The 14881-nt window shown below is 39.7% G+C and overlaps 1 protein-coding gene across 1 annotated transcript in view; it reads right to left on the bottom strand.

Moving 5' to 3' along the window:
- The window catches only part of babam2 (BRISC and BRCA1 A complex member 2), a 121190-nt gene that overhangs the window by 63310 nt on the left and 42999 nt on the right, over positions 1-14881 (bottom strand). The window lies entirely within an intron of this gene.

Raw genomic sequence — 14881 nt, 5'->3', positions numbered from 1 at the left:
ATCTATCCAGCTAAGGCTCATGTGGTTCAGTATTGACCAGGTTGCTGACTTTACTCAACATGTCTGCTAGTTAGCTCAATCCATAGACTATATGACATACCAAGTAATTACTCCTAAGTAACAGAGTAAGAAAATACCACAATCACTCATCAAAACTGAAGCACATTTCTTGGTAGGTCTATACTACACAGCAAACCAGAATATTGGAAAATTGGACAAAAATGTTCCAAAGCACCAACAGCATAGAGAGAGAGAGGGAGAGCGCTCAAGTTAAGTGTCAGTGAATGGACACTGCAGAGTGGAGGTGAAGCCTAGCAGACAGCTAGCAGCTACAGCTCGCCATGTTGGGACATCTGTCAATCAAAGCGGCCATGCCCCCCACTTCAACGTCCAGATGGATGAGTTAGAGTTGCTATTAAGAGAGAAACTATGCACAAAGCCCCAAATTGACTTTTTCTCTTTGTGGCCGGATATAAACATGTTTATTTCTGGTAGAATTTTAGGCATTTTCAAAATGGGAGTCTACAGATCTTGTCTTTTAGTTGTATTTCTGGTGTTCAAATATGCTTCCTAACATTTAAATACAAAAAGCAATAACAGTATTGCCCCTAAATGATATCCCACTGGTGCCAGTTTAAAAGTACTTTGATAAACCTTGCAGGTTGCTTCATAATCATTTTTCCTTTAGTTCAAAGATATTTGTTATTAAACCTGCAATTTTCTATTCATTAGTTTCCACCAAGCCAAGCAGCCCACTAGACCAAAAGATTTAATAATATGCAGCTCTATTCATGTTGTTCCAGCATGACATCACTACATAGGAGTGGGAAGGTATGGAAAGCTAAATGTATTTAAATACAAAAGTAAAAGCCTGTAACTGTTTAGCTACATAATAATGGAAACTAATGTTTTTGTCAACAGGTTACATATTTTTATGAATATACATATGACAGCCAACATTACCAATTATGTGCATCTTTTTATTAGTGTCAGGGAGGCCACGGTCTGCTGATGTAACACTTACACTCAAAAATAATCCACCACCTACCAGCCCACTGTAACCTCCTCTTTTGCAACGGCATCCAGCTTCTTGCAACAGTGGAGTTTCAGTTTGCTGTGTCAGCACAGTCAGGAGAGCAGTGTGCATTTCCTGGCTTAACTTTGGACTCAGACCCATCAAGGAGCAGGTTTTACCCTCACTTGCTATTATTTCGTAATATAAACTGTCACTGCTCTTTTTTTCCCCATTAGATGTATATTTCCACTAGGTTGTTTCAAATCAGTTATAAGATGAATATTAACTAATACACAGAGAATAAAAAAAATCTGTATCTAAACACTTTTTGCACTTCTATTTTACACCTTTTATGCCTGACATTTAAATTCATCTTGGAGCGCATACCAAGCTATAATACATCCTGTCGTTTAAAAGCCACATAATTGTTCATCTGCATGGAAGCATTGGCTGGCCTTTTCAGATTTCAGTCGTACACTACATTAGTGAAGCCCAAACTGGCAATTACTTGACAATGTCTTTTGGGCAACTTGCTTTCCCAGTAAATGCCATGTCTCAGTGCTATACGAATACGCCATCACTCAGCAACAGCGCTTTCAAAAAAACATGCTGAAAATAAAATGAATGCATCTGGATATGCTTTGGTTTACCCTCATTTTACTCAAGGCACAGCTGAAAAGTGGCTATGTAATTCCAGCACTGGAAGTGATAAATGTGCACTGAAAAAAAATCATTAATGAATAAATACACATAGCCTGCTTAGGACAAAGATGATGACAGCACAGATAGCAAACTGTCTCTGGAAAAAGGCATCTTGGCTTCAAGCCTCACCACAAGCAATTACAAGTAAGAGGAGTCCAAACCCAATTTAAATCTTCTTGAATGATACAAGTATTCATGTAGCTATTAAAAAAAGTTTGGTGTTTTTTTTTTTGCACATGTGTGTGCAACATTTATTCTTTAAGCATTCCAAACAAAAATAATAATTTAATATTATTATATCCATCTTCCATCTATTTCATATTATATCTATTTCAGGACAAATAATTTTCTTTGCCCCACTGGGTTATCACTGTAATGAGCACCCAAGAATACAGGTTCAGCAGGAAAGCACTACTTTTTTGTACCACTGGCAGAGGTTGAACAAAAAAAGAGATGAGACTGAAGAGGCAGAGTTGAGACACAAGAGCAGCACTCTCTGAACATTATGGGAGTAACCTGCAATTATTTTATAGCTCTTAAGATTCCTGAGCTCTTAGTCAGTGTTTACTGTGCAAGGGCACGGCAAGGCCACAAATTACAACCACTTGCTTTGGTACCAAATGCTCAACAGTCACGCACAGGCCTTTCTAGATCAGCTGAGACTGGGCAGACAAACAGGTAATGGAGGGGAAGGCGACCATTAGGTAATATTTTGATGTTACTGTTTTTGCCTTTTGTCATGTGATGACAAGAAATGGTGTCACTGCAGTTTTTTTAAGCTGGATAATGGAGAAAAAAAGAAAGAAATCTATTCAATGATTAAATGAAAACAACTATTCTGGCCTGATGTGAAACTGTGGTAAAAACCACACAGCAGCAGATAAAGGAGATAGAGAGCAAGAGGTAGTGATTTCCGCGCTCAGGTCATGACACAGCAGATGAAACAGTGGCCAGGTGCAGTAAGTACGCTGGTCGTAACTTAATGAATAATATGAATTGTTATCCAATATACCACACATAAACAGTAAAGTTTACTAGTTGTCTAGTCTTCCTCCAAATACAAACAACCTTTAGAATAAAGTCAAGGAAAAAAGTATGAATTTATGTAATTATTATATTATTACCACTTATGAACATACAAAAAGGCCAAAAGTTGGCTTTTCATGAGTTAGATTATAGTGAGCTTAATTGAATATAATATTCACTGCCAGGAGTGCATACTAAGGATAAAGCTGTATTATCTATTTTTTAACTATATAATTAGAGCTGTGGGTTAAAAAGTGCAAATATAAGACATCTACAGGCAGATTATGCGCATAAGTCTGTATATACTATAGCTAAGTCTTCAACAGAAATCTCTGTATTTTCCCAGTATTTTTGTCTGTTCGATTTTTAAAAAAAATGCTTTGGTAAATTTAAAAAAAGGTAATTATTACAACCTCTTTGATTTCGCTTGCGGTGAGGCCAAAACATCAGCAAAAAGCGTGTAAGGCAGTTTATAACCATATTCTTTCAGCTGCAACCCCAGTGGTGTTGCACGTGTGAGAGTAAGCAACGAGTAAGGCAGGCTGACCCACAAGGTCAAGGCTTAGAAGAATATCTATAATAAGGCTTAACAAACATAAAATTGCTTGAAGCTAACAGGAATAAAGATTCTCCTAAGAATCTGTGTTTCCTCATGATGCTTATCAGGGAAAGAAAGACTTTGCTCTTTCTTACTATCAACACACAAAGATTCAAGGGATCTTTTAGAAATGTTAAAGCCTTTTTTTCCCCAGAAAACTGATATGTCATATTTGATATATGTTGATATCTTCAACGTAACTTGCCTAGAGAAGTTAGGTATGCAGTATAAGTTACAGTGGCAATTTATCCCATTAAGAAGAGAATCACGGTCATCACACTGAAAAGGTTTAGAGCTGACATTACACTGATAAGCCCCTAACCCTGCTTTACATTACTCAGAGCTAAAACTTGTTTTCCTATGATGAAAGAATAATTTTAAATAAAAACTTTATAAGAAAATATCCAAATGTAGACAGAGATAAGCTGTTCACTATCCTCAACAACTATGTCATCAACAAGTGGCATTATACTGACCCAGAAAACAGTTTCTGAAATTAAAATGTTTTGTATTCTTTGTTCCCCTGATACAAGTGTTACCATATTCTGGTCCTCAGTAAAAGCACTAGAGTTTTAAAGAAAAACTATTTTTAGCCGGCCAGCACCACACACACCTCAGCCGGATAAAATAACAGGTGCTTTGTTCACATGTTCACAAGTGCACATGTTTCTGAAAGTGTTGTGTGCATGGGTGTACGCAAGTTGTTTTCCAGGTTTCTGCAAAGAATTGTGAAAGACTCATCATGTGACGCACCGGACCATCTTCAGCCACGACTTCTCCAAAAGCTCAACTGCCGCGCGTAGGGGGACGTGACCCGAACACAAAACCGCAACAACAAAAACCTCATGAGGGGTTGGGAAAGGAGTGGCAATTATGTGGCAACTGGGGAGGTAAGGTAACCGCTGCAGCCGCTGCAGGCTGATCTCCATTTTGTCCACCAGGAGAGGAAAAAAAAAGTGAGAAACTGGACAAAAACAAAAACCAATCATGAATGGCGTTCTGGCATCCTCAAAAGGTGCTCCATCGCCAGTGGTGTTTCAGCAGTGTAGGCGGTCACAGTAAGGGGCTTTGTGTCAGTCTCCAGCTCTGTTAATCTGGACTTTCTGAGGAAGTGATGTGGGGGTAAACTGGTTTATTTTTTGTTCCTTTCTCCCCCCTCTGTAATAGTAGTGCAGGAAAAATGCAAAGTTTTTTCTTTTTTTGAGCTTCCCACAATTTACTTCTAGAACTTACAGAATCATACATTTAGTTATGGCACCTTTACATTCATGTAAAAATCTGACTGGAAAGCATGTTCAGTTTAAATCCTCAACTGTCCTTTGATGTCTATCTGGGAAGACAACATGTCAGAGATCAGGGGAATTGCCCATCACGGAGAGGAGATGACCTTTGACTGACAGCTGTGACACCTAAAATAATACATAATGGAAAACAACGTGAATATGGTCAAAGAAAAGAAGAATTTTGAACAAATGTATTTTTTTATACTTCTTTTTACAAAGACACTGCTCTAAATGACTTCACTCTGTATCTCATTCTCTGCTGGCCTTCTCTGTTCTGTGTGTTCTCTGATTTAGAGTACACCCTTAGCATCAGCACTCCTTATAATTTTACATGCAGGTCTTTCCTGAAAAAGAAATCCTGATCAGTGATGCAACCTGTTTAAACCAGGTGGGGAGAGAGTAGCAGGAAAAGGAGCATAAGGAGAAGGAGATGAAGGATGAGGAGGAGAATAGGAAGAGTAGGAAGGAGGAGAAAAAGAAAGAAAAGAAGAAAGAAAGTCCAGTAAAAAGATAAATAAGGATAACTTTGAACTGTGAAAAAGGAAAGCTGCTTTAGTTGAAATAGGGAGATGGAAGAGAAAAGAAAAGGTCCCTTTTAATGACTTGAAAAAACAATGCTGTGTGCTAACAATACCTGCACATGCACACACTGAGAGGGAGAGAATTGCTTTTATTTCTTCTCCACATGACTGATAGTGCTGCACATTTTCAACACCGTAAAATAAAACGATCAATTTCAATGCACAAATTCAAGTTCAACCAGTGTGTTTGTGAATCTTGCAGGTAAAAATAAAAATGTTTTTCAATTTGATTTCCATTCATAATTGGCTTTCTGTAAACCGAATAAAAATTAAATGACAAACATCAATCAACGCTATTATTCAGCTCTGCCGATAAATGCTCTGATAATGGCTCCATCGTATGATGTAAATGAGTTCATTTCCTGGAAATGACTGACTGCTATTAACATTCTTGATCTATTTTAAAACCTCACTTTGTCAATAAAGAAATACAGAGAGGACAAGACGAGTGGGTTGGTAAAAATCAATTGTTTTGAATAAATAACACCCACTTAATCAGCCCCATGAATTAATCAAAGGCTGACCTCGTGCTTTCAGTAATGCTTCCGGTTTGATCCCTTCACAACCCATTTAATGCCACAGCAGAAGGAAAACTCTTCAGCATGCTATAAGCTATAGGTCATACAGATATTGTTCTGCTTTTGGTTGTGGAGTCAAAACCCAAATTATGCAGAAAAAAAAGAGGCAACAGCTTTGAGTGGGGGTTAATGATTCAAATGACATTTAACTAGCACTGCTCTATACCTTAGAGCGTTTCAGCAATGTAGATAACAAGGGCATTAAAAAAAAAGCTATATTTAATATTTAAAAGAAACACTACAGTGTCTCCAGGGTATCTGTTCAGCTCAGATATATTTCAAAATAAAATAACTAAAGTCACAAGACAACTGCAAGACAACTTTCATCACATATAACCTTGGATTGTGCTGAAAGGAAACTCCTGCATCCCTCCGTACCAGATTTTCCTTAATGAAATAAAGTAGCTGATCATGCCCAAGTTGGCTGCTGGGAAAAATTTGGATGCATAAACGTCGAACACTAGCATATATTTAATTTAAGGGTGTTCATGGCAGAATTTGCCACGGCAATTAATCCGATCTTAATTTCAATCTGTTTATGGGTGTCAACAATTGGGAAAACAAGATAATCCGGTTTAAAAACAATGAATTATTTGCAACAATTTTTACTACAAATCCCTCACTTGTCTTGCATTATAATTGAAGCGTAGCCCCATTTAAACTGCATCTGAAATTTTAGCTCAAAGTCACTCAATGTTTAGCTCAACAGAAGGAGATTTTATCTACAGGGGAGTACACACTAAAAAGTGTGAAGTGCTTGGAAAGAAAGCGACTGGACTTCTTTAAGTTTCTATGTGGACGAATCATTAACAGTGTCCTGCAGCTGTCTCTGTCTCCATTAGCTGAGGGTCTCTTAAATGATCCACTATGGGGTTGTTGGTTGGTGGCTTTGGCTCTCTGATGCTACTCCTTTGGCTCCCCGGAGGCAAGCAGGGGCCGGAGATAGTCCCTGGTAAGATGGGTTTAATGATCAGTAACCTCATCTAGTCTGTGCTCAACTCCCAAAGAGATGACCCTGTGCGCCTCCACATGCTTTTATTCAATTTACTGTTTTTATGTTAGGAAAGAGAGAGCGAGAAAAAGGATGTAAACACACAAAACTGTAGACAATTTGATTGAGAAAAATATGATATTTAGGAGCCATTCTGCAGCATTGGTAACATTCCTCAATAATCAAATATTATTTAAATGTCACTTTTCTAACAATCTTTCCGTCCTTTTTTAGTTTGCCCTCATTAGCATGACTTGTGTCGTGTTCCCCTGTGTCTCCTTCTTTCTGCTAGTTGGATCTTGCATTAGCGTGTTTGCCTAATGCCTTTTCCTCATCTAAAGTGTGCACCTTTCTTGAATGCAGACTTGTATTTTTGGATTTTCTTTTCTCTTTCGCAAAGAGTCCTTTACACAACAGACACATTGTCACATGCTTGCCCCTCACTCCGCTTTGAACCCAAGCAATAGCCTCAATCTGTCCTCGGCTCCGTCGGCATACTCTCACCCTCCTGCTGCCGAGGTGAAAGTTAGCACCATTGTTAGACAGCCCTCGGGAGCACATTTTAGGAGGACCATTAAACATGATTTATAGTCTGCGTTGAATCCCTTTAGGTAGTGTTTGACATCGTTGTTTGCTGTTATACTGCACGTCTGCACTGCGCCATCACGAGTCAGACTGAGCTGATCATGCGGGTCTTGGAGCAGATAAATAGTGAACAACGATCACTTTTTCTGAAACACAGGAAAGAGAAGCCTGAGACCGGCTATAAAAAAGACATGAAAATGTCTACAATGCAAGAACACTTGGATTAGCACTGAAAGCAAGCTTTGCTTTTCTTTCATGGAGGCATTATCCTTGTGCAGATCAACATTAGCGGTACATTAGTTTGTGTTTGCACTGCACAGACCTGTCACAGGAGTTGCAGCATGCATTTAGTTACTATCAGGTTTTACATTTCTCAAATATTCTGAATCGCAAAATATATATATAAACATTTCTTTTAACAGATTAGACTTGACCTATTTGATCTATACATTTGATCTTTTCCATGCTTTATTGTAAATACAATATGTCCAAAAGTTGATTCTGTTCATCTGGACGTAGCGTTTTGTGGGAGAAACGTTTCATCACTCATCCAAGTGACTGTTTCAGTCTCAGCTGACTGCAGGTTTCCCCAATCTTATAAACAGTACATTTGAATAATAACTGAAACCAGCCCACTGAGGAACAAAGGGCTGGGAGGTCAGGTCCTTAATCTTAATTATGCAAATTCTCATGACCATTGATCAACAACCACTGACCAAAACCCACTGATCAAAGACCACTGATCAATGGCCATGAGTAACATTCACAGAGAGTTGGGGAATGGCTGCAATCACAGCATTGTAAGATGGCGAAAGATGTACCCTTAGGCCCCCTCCCCGATTCAGAGATGGTCTTTCCCTTTTCACGTAAATGGCCTCCTTGACTCCGCGCTCAAACCAGCGATCCTCCCTGTCCAGGATGTGCACATCCTCATCCTTGAAAGAGTGTCCACTGGCCTGTAGGTGTAAATAGACTGCAGAGTCCTGACCTGACCAGGTAGCTCTTCTGTGTTGTGCCATCCACTTCGCCAGAGGTTGTTTGGTTTCCCCACTGTATAAATCCTGGCAATCCTCCTGGCACTTAACAGCGTCCACTATGTTACTCTGTTTGTGTCGGGGGACCCGATCCTTGGGGTGGACCAATTTTTGGCGCAGCGTGTTTTGGGGTTTAAAAGCCACAGAGACCCGGTGTTTAGAAAAAATGCGTCTCACTGCTCCGATACTCCTGACACATATGGGATCACTACAGGTTTTCGCTTGGGCAGCGGTTGTCCTTCTCTCCTTGGTCGGCTGGAGCACCTGGATGAGTAACGAAACGTTTCTCCCACAAAACGCTACGTCCAGATGAACAGAATCAACTTTTGGAGATTTACTTTCCTGGATGATTGAGAATGCATGAAGACGTATATACAATATGGTTTTATGAGATTTGCATTCTGTTTTTATTCACATGTTATGCAGCATCCCAACTTTTTTGGACTACACCGTGTACAAAATTCTCTGCTGCTTATGCCTGGTGAGGAGTAAATAATGGCAGAGTCCACAAACCAGAGAGAGTAGTTTCCACTCTCATTTAGCAATACTGTGGATTTTGGTCAGTAGGCGGTAAACGTGTGAAACCTTAACTGCACTGACTACAGAGATATTTAATCAGTCTTATGAATTGGCTTCTGATTAAACTTCACACAGTGCAGCTCTCTGGCAGTTTGATTGTTTCCCGTTTCATGCTGAGAAAAAGTTCATTACTTCACCTTTGTCACAGCATCAAATGTTAATTTTATATAATATCAATATTTACATTTTTTTGTATTGTGAAAAATAAAAACAGATTTTGTCTGCTTGTGAAAATAACGACATATTTGAATGATTTGATTCTATGTGGGTTATTAAAATGTGATGTCAGATCAATTTTGACAGTGCTACCCACCAAGCCAATTCCCCTCTGTGATTTTTTTTTACTTGCTTTGCTTTTTAAATGCTGACTAATTACAATCAAGATGTAGCTGCAAACCATGACTTAAGTTTGTATTCTTTCACAAATCCTGCCTTTGTTGAGCTGATCTTTAAAAAAAAAAAAAACATGTTGGGAAATGAAAAGGAATTACAAAAATAATCAAGTCAATGATGCTGGAACAACAAATTAGAAGACAGAACGAGGGCCCACGGCTCTGCTTCACCCTGACCCTCCCCTGTCAGTTGCTGCCTGTGGAGCTTCGAAGGTTAAAGTGTGTGTGTGTGTGTGTGTGTGTGTGTGTGTGTGTGTGTGTGTGTGTGTGTGTGTGTGTGTGTGTGTGTGTGTGTGTGAGAGAGAGAGAGAGAGAGAGCAGGAGTGTGAGGATGTAGGACCAAAAATAATTAGAGTACAAATAATTAGATGCAAGCGCTCTTGTTGAAGAGTGCACAGCTTGCACAGACAAAAACGAGGATAGAGGGATGCTCGAGGCTCAATACAACCCACCCTCTGGTCATTTTGGCTAGAAGCAAAGTGGTGGTGGTGGTGGGGGCCTACGGTTTACATTGGGGAGGCTGGGAATGGAGGGGGAAAAAAATTAAGTCGTATAAATAAAAATCTGATAAATCTGGCCTTAAATAAGGAAGGTAACATTCTGCAAAACATACATTATTGATTAATTTCTAATTACTAATTAGCATGTTTTGGAAAACAATGCAGAGATTTACACATTGCTGTAAAACCACAGAGAATTTTGCAATAATAGAAATCTTTTGTACATTTTACTGCAAAATATTGTTTTTGGGTTTTTTCTCTTTCCCCAAACACTGAAAAGTCTTATTTTAGAATTGTTATAACAATTATTTTCATTTTGCTGGGTTTAGACTGGTTGTTGCGGATGTTTATACAGGCAGTATAAGTAAGATGGATGCAGCTGCTTGCTCTTAAAAGTGAAGCTAACGGGAAAGCGCTTTAAAATCTGCCATTTTTTTAAAGGCCAGCAGGGGGAGACTCCTCTGGTTGCAGAAAGAGTTCTTTTTAAATAAAAGTCTAGGAAAAAATGTATTATTACATGAGAAAGAATAGAGCTGATAGAGCAACTAGGGAAGTAAGTAATTTGAGACAGAGTGAAATTCCATAGCAAATAGTCTAACCAGGGGTCACCTTTAGAGTGCTTGTTAAAACGCTACAAGCAGAATGCCTGTAACTATAAAATAACTATAAAATGCAGGAAATGCAGGGCAACTGCAACAATGCTGAAATCTTGCTCATTACAGTTCAAGATATACAAGAAACTGAATTCGGGGTACATGCAGGACGACACACAGACCCAGATTTTACAGTAACAAACTGTCTATGGCGATAACAGCGGAAACTATTACATTTTACATAGCACTGAGCACTTATATATTTAAAACAGGTAGAGTTTAAACTAACGTGAAAAACAAACAAACTGGTAAATCTAGCTGGTGTTACTTTGTTTTATCCAACAGGAACATTTCATACATAAAACTGTCTAAAATAATTTATATTTGGGAATTTAGTTATTTTTTTAATACAGGGTGTGTCTTTAGTTTTTTTGTGTGTTAATTTTAACACAATCCTGGTTTAAAAAATACTTAAAATATTTGATAAGTGTGCATTAAAGGTTTTAGTAACAGTAAATCCGTTCATAATTAGGGCAAACAATTCTAGGAAACTGTCTAATTTAGTTTTTTCTGACAACTACATCAGTTTAAAAAATTAAAATGTTAACCCAAGCAAATGAAACACTGACTAAATAAATAAAGCTATTACTGAATATAATATAACTAAAGTAAACTAGACGTACCAAAACTTGAGTAAGTCATCTGTCCTTGACACTGATTGAAATGGCAGAGATTGTGGCTGAGGAGGAGAAATTGCTCAGTGAAGCTTTCATTTTTCAGTGCACACAAAGCTACACAACAGAGCAGATACCAGTTAGCTCACTAGGCTTGGGTAACCTGAGACAACCTATTAGATCAATGCTAACCACACATCCAACACGCAGACCACAGTCAGTTTGGAGCTGGTGAGACGGGTCAGTGCTTGTGCGGGAAACAAAACTCAAGTGAAGCGATAATGGCAGGTTCAGTCACGAATGGGGCTCACTCCACACTGATCAGCGTGGATATTTAGAAGCAAGCTACCCCTGCATATAAACAGCGTGGACAGAGGACGGTCGGGAGCAAAAGGTAGCTCATTTAAAGAAAAACTCAAAGCCTTTAAAGGAAAATATTCATGGTTGAAAAATAAACGTTGACACCACCCATGTTGTGAAACCTAACCAACATGCATAAACGTGCTGTGCAGTTCGAGGTCAGAGGCTAGCACTAAATGAGAGGGGATGAGTAAAAGCAGCTTCAAATGGGTGACAAGCAAGAGGTCAAGGTACGATCAAAGGATGAGACACTAAAACGGTGCCCAAGAGGACTCCGTGGCCTTTAAAGGGGGAGAAAACTGCCAACATCCATCTGTGTGCATTTCACTCCCCTTCATCTCAGCGCTCAGCGTCCTTCCCACTCCTTTCGTTTTGACTATGACGGGCTGCCCCCTTTAAAAGAATGAAATAAATAAAGTAGCATTCCTCCCCCCTCCCTGAGGGTGGGCAGCCCATGCAGGAAGGTAAACATGTCCACTGTGGTGAGCTCAGACCACGCGGATGCATTGCTGCAGGTAACAGTCGTCCTCCACAGCTCTGTGCCCACCAGCAACATCTCAGCATCCACTAGTAGTGCACACTAGCCTATGTCTGAACAGATTTCCACTTCACTGCCAAACCGTCTCTCCTCAAGCAAGGACATCCACGGATTTGACGGGGAGGTTGATTCAAATCAGGGTCAACAGTCTTACCTCTACCTACAGCACCTGGCTGATGGCGTGTATTCTGTCTGGAAAGCGTCACCTTTTTGACTTCTGAAGTGCCGACTTTTTTTTGTAAAGGCTTTCTATTAGACAGGTTGGAATTCATCTTGAAGGCTTAGTGGGTGTTCAGATGAAAACGGCCCCGCGATAAAATAATGCAAGGGGCAGAGCTGATGAGAAAAGGTTGCTTCAGGTAACGGTGAGACACTGGAGTACAATATCTAGTGAGAAACTGCAGATTCAAAAGGATCCAGACTAGATTTATCAACTGGTCACCAAAATTACTTGCAATCTCCCTATGGATATTATAAAACCAAAATGCAATCACCAAGCAACCAAATTTTTCCTAGTTATTTTTACATTAGGGTGAATGAACCATTAGCAAATAAGCTAATGTTAGTTAGTACTAGCAATAAGAAAGCCTGCTTTACCTAAAGAAGCCATATTTCCCAGCAGGTAGAAAATACGGTCTTTGATACATGGAAGTATTGAGTGTCTAAGCTCAGCTAATTCACCCCAACTCCAAGAACTGATATGGTGACCTAGGCATTTTTGAATCAGCTAACGAGATACATACAGTGTAGATAAGTTACAGCTAGCAGACTAACAGCTGAAAAACATATACAGAAGTACAACGTATCAAATTATTACAGAAGTCAGTGAAATCCGTAACACTAAATTATATCTTGGTTCAAACATTACTGATTTTAACCATCAGTGAATCATGTAATGGCACAAAGCAATAAGTGTAAAATATTAGTAACAGCTAACTTAGGGGAGGTCAGCCAGTTCACTGTAATGAAACATGTATCAAGTACTGGTAGCTTTGCCATGTCCAAGTCTCCTTTGGTGCCACGATAACGACACTCAGACACACAATATACCCTAGACTCTCAGATGCTGTAGACGAGCTGGAAGTCTGGAAGCTTCACACAAACATGAAAGAAACGCTGACTTCCGCAGAGTTAACTATCACGTTTTTTTCTCGTGAAGTTATTCAGAGCATCTGCACATGTAAACAAATGAATCCATTAAATCACACACAATATAAACCGTTTACTCCAAAATATTCAATCATGAAAAAAAATGCATGCATGCAATCACAGTCAGCGACCCACAAGCCGAGGATAGCTGGAAACGTTGTGTTAGTGTACTATATTTACACACAGAATGATGTAAACAAAGAGTTATCCAGTGGAAAAAAAGAGCATGGGTGAAGTTCAGTTTAACTAATTTGTGATTCCAATGCTTCTTCTTGTGAGGAATACATAGGCCATGTCTGTCTCCTCTGTAAAAGCACAGAATTACATCAAGTGCATGAACGTGCATTGCACAAAAAGCAATCAACTTGAACTAATCGCACAACAACTGCCAAACTGAAAATTCAGGTCATCTATTTGGCGTACAGTACACTGATGTTCTTAGAGTCCAGCCTATACGCTGCATAATCCCGTTCCTCTTTTTTAATGCGTAGGTGGACAAGGTGTGGGCTGATGTTCATTACTTTCCTCTCTGCGAGTCGATACTCTTCCTTAGTCTTCAAGTGCTCCCTCGGTGATGCTATGTATACCCTAGCTGCCAAATACAGCATTATACAGAGTGTGTGTGTCTGTCTGTGTGTGTGTGTGCTCTCACATGTAGAGAAGAGAAAATGATAAGATGAGGGTGACAGGAATACTCATCTACATCCAAGATTTGGTCTATAATAATATATGTAAATATGAAAGAGAGTTCTTTGACAATATTGTTTCTCTGCTACAGAGCTACCACCACCCACTGGTGAAAGGTGTCAGTGTGTGCCCAGCTTCTGTAAATGACAGGAAGCATGTTGCTAAAAAAATGTCACCAACAGTGCTCTCTCAAGAGCTGAACCTAGAAGCTTTCCTGCCTCAAGACGTCTGGGACCAAAAAAAAAAAAATCCACCATCACTGGTAATGTGAAATATGACTTTGGATGAGACCAGTCTCAGGGCTTCAGGTCTGACAGACATGGGGGGGATGACAAAGGATGATGATGGTTGTTGTTTCCCTTATGTTTCCAATCACACAAACAGAGGCCGGGCTGAAAAAGGCCAGAGAGCCTCAGCCTCCTCAGCCGGCAGGCGGTTCAAAATCAGGGGACAGAGTGAAAAGAGAACTAAGATGAGGGAGAGTGAGAGAGGGGTAAAGGCAATAAGAGAGAGAGCGAGAGAGAGCGAGAGAGAGCTAAGCTGCCTGCAGACACCACGCGGCTCAGAGCAGATCGACAGTGACGGCTGGCTGATTAGTCAACTCGCAGCCCCCAAGACTGAAGTCTGCGTGCACGCACACACATGCAGAGCTGCACTGGAGTTCATTTAAATAAATCCAGCTTTTATCAGTACTCAAAACACATGCGCACACACCTAAACAAATGGATACTCATGACACCTGAAGGAGGCTCATGCAGTAACCTTGAGTCTGTGTATGCAGGGCTTGAATTTCAGTGCAAGATTGTGGGTATTTCATATTTTACGACTGATTCCTGCACACATAAAATTCTCTAGCCTAACATATAAACATAATTATGATGACTGCCCAGAAGTGCTGCAGAGGTAGACCGATATCCGTCCTGGACAACACCTTGTGCACTGCCTACAAAGCCTGTAAGGTCCATCTGCTGTTTCTAGGCATCTTGTTACCATCCGCAAAAATCTCAAATTTAAGA

The sequence above is a fragment of the Astatotilapia calliptera genome, chromosome 19 (assembly GCF_964374335.1).
Source record: "Astatotilapia calliptera chromosome 19, fAstCal68.1, whole genome shotgun sequence".
NCBI classification, from domain to species: domain Eukaryota; kingdom Metazoa; phylum Chordata; class Actinopteri; order Cichliformes; family Cichlidae; genus Astatotilapia; species Astatotilapia calliptera.
The sequence above is the reverse complement of the archived record's forward strand: the minus strand, read 5'-3'. Positions and strand labels throughout refer to the sequence as shown.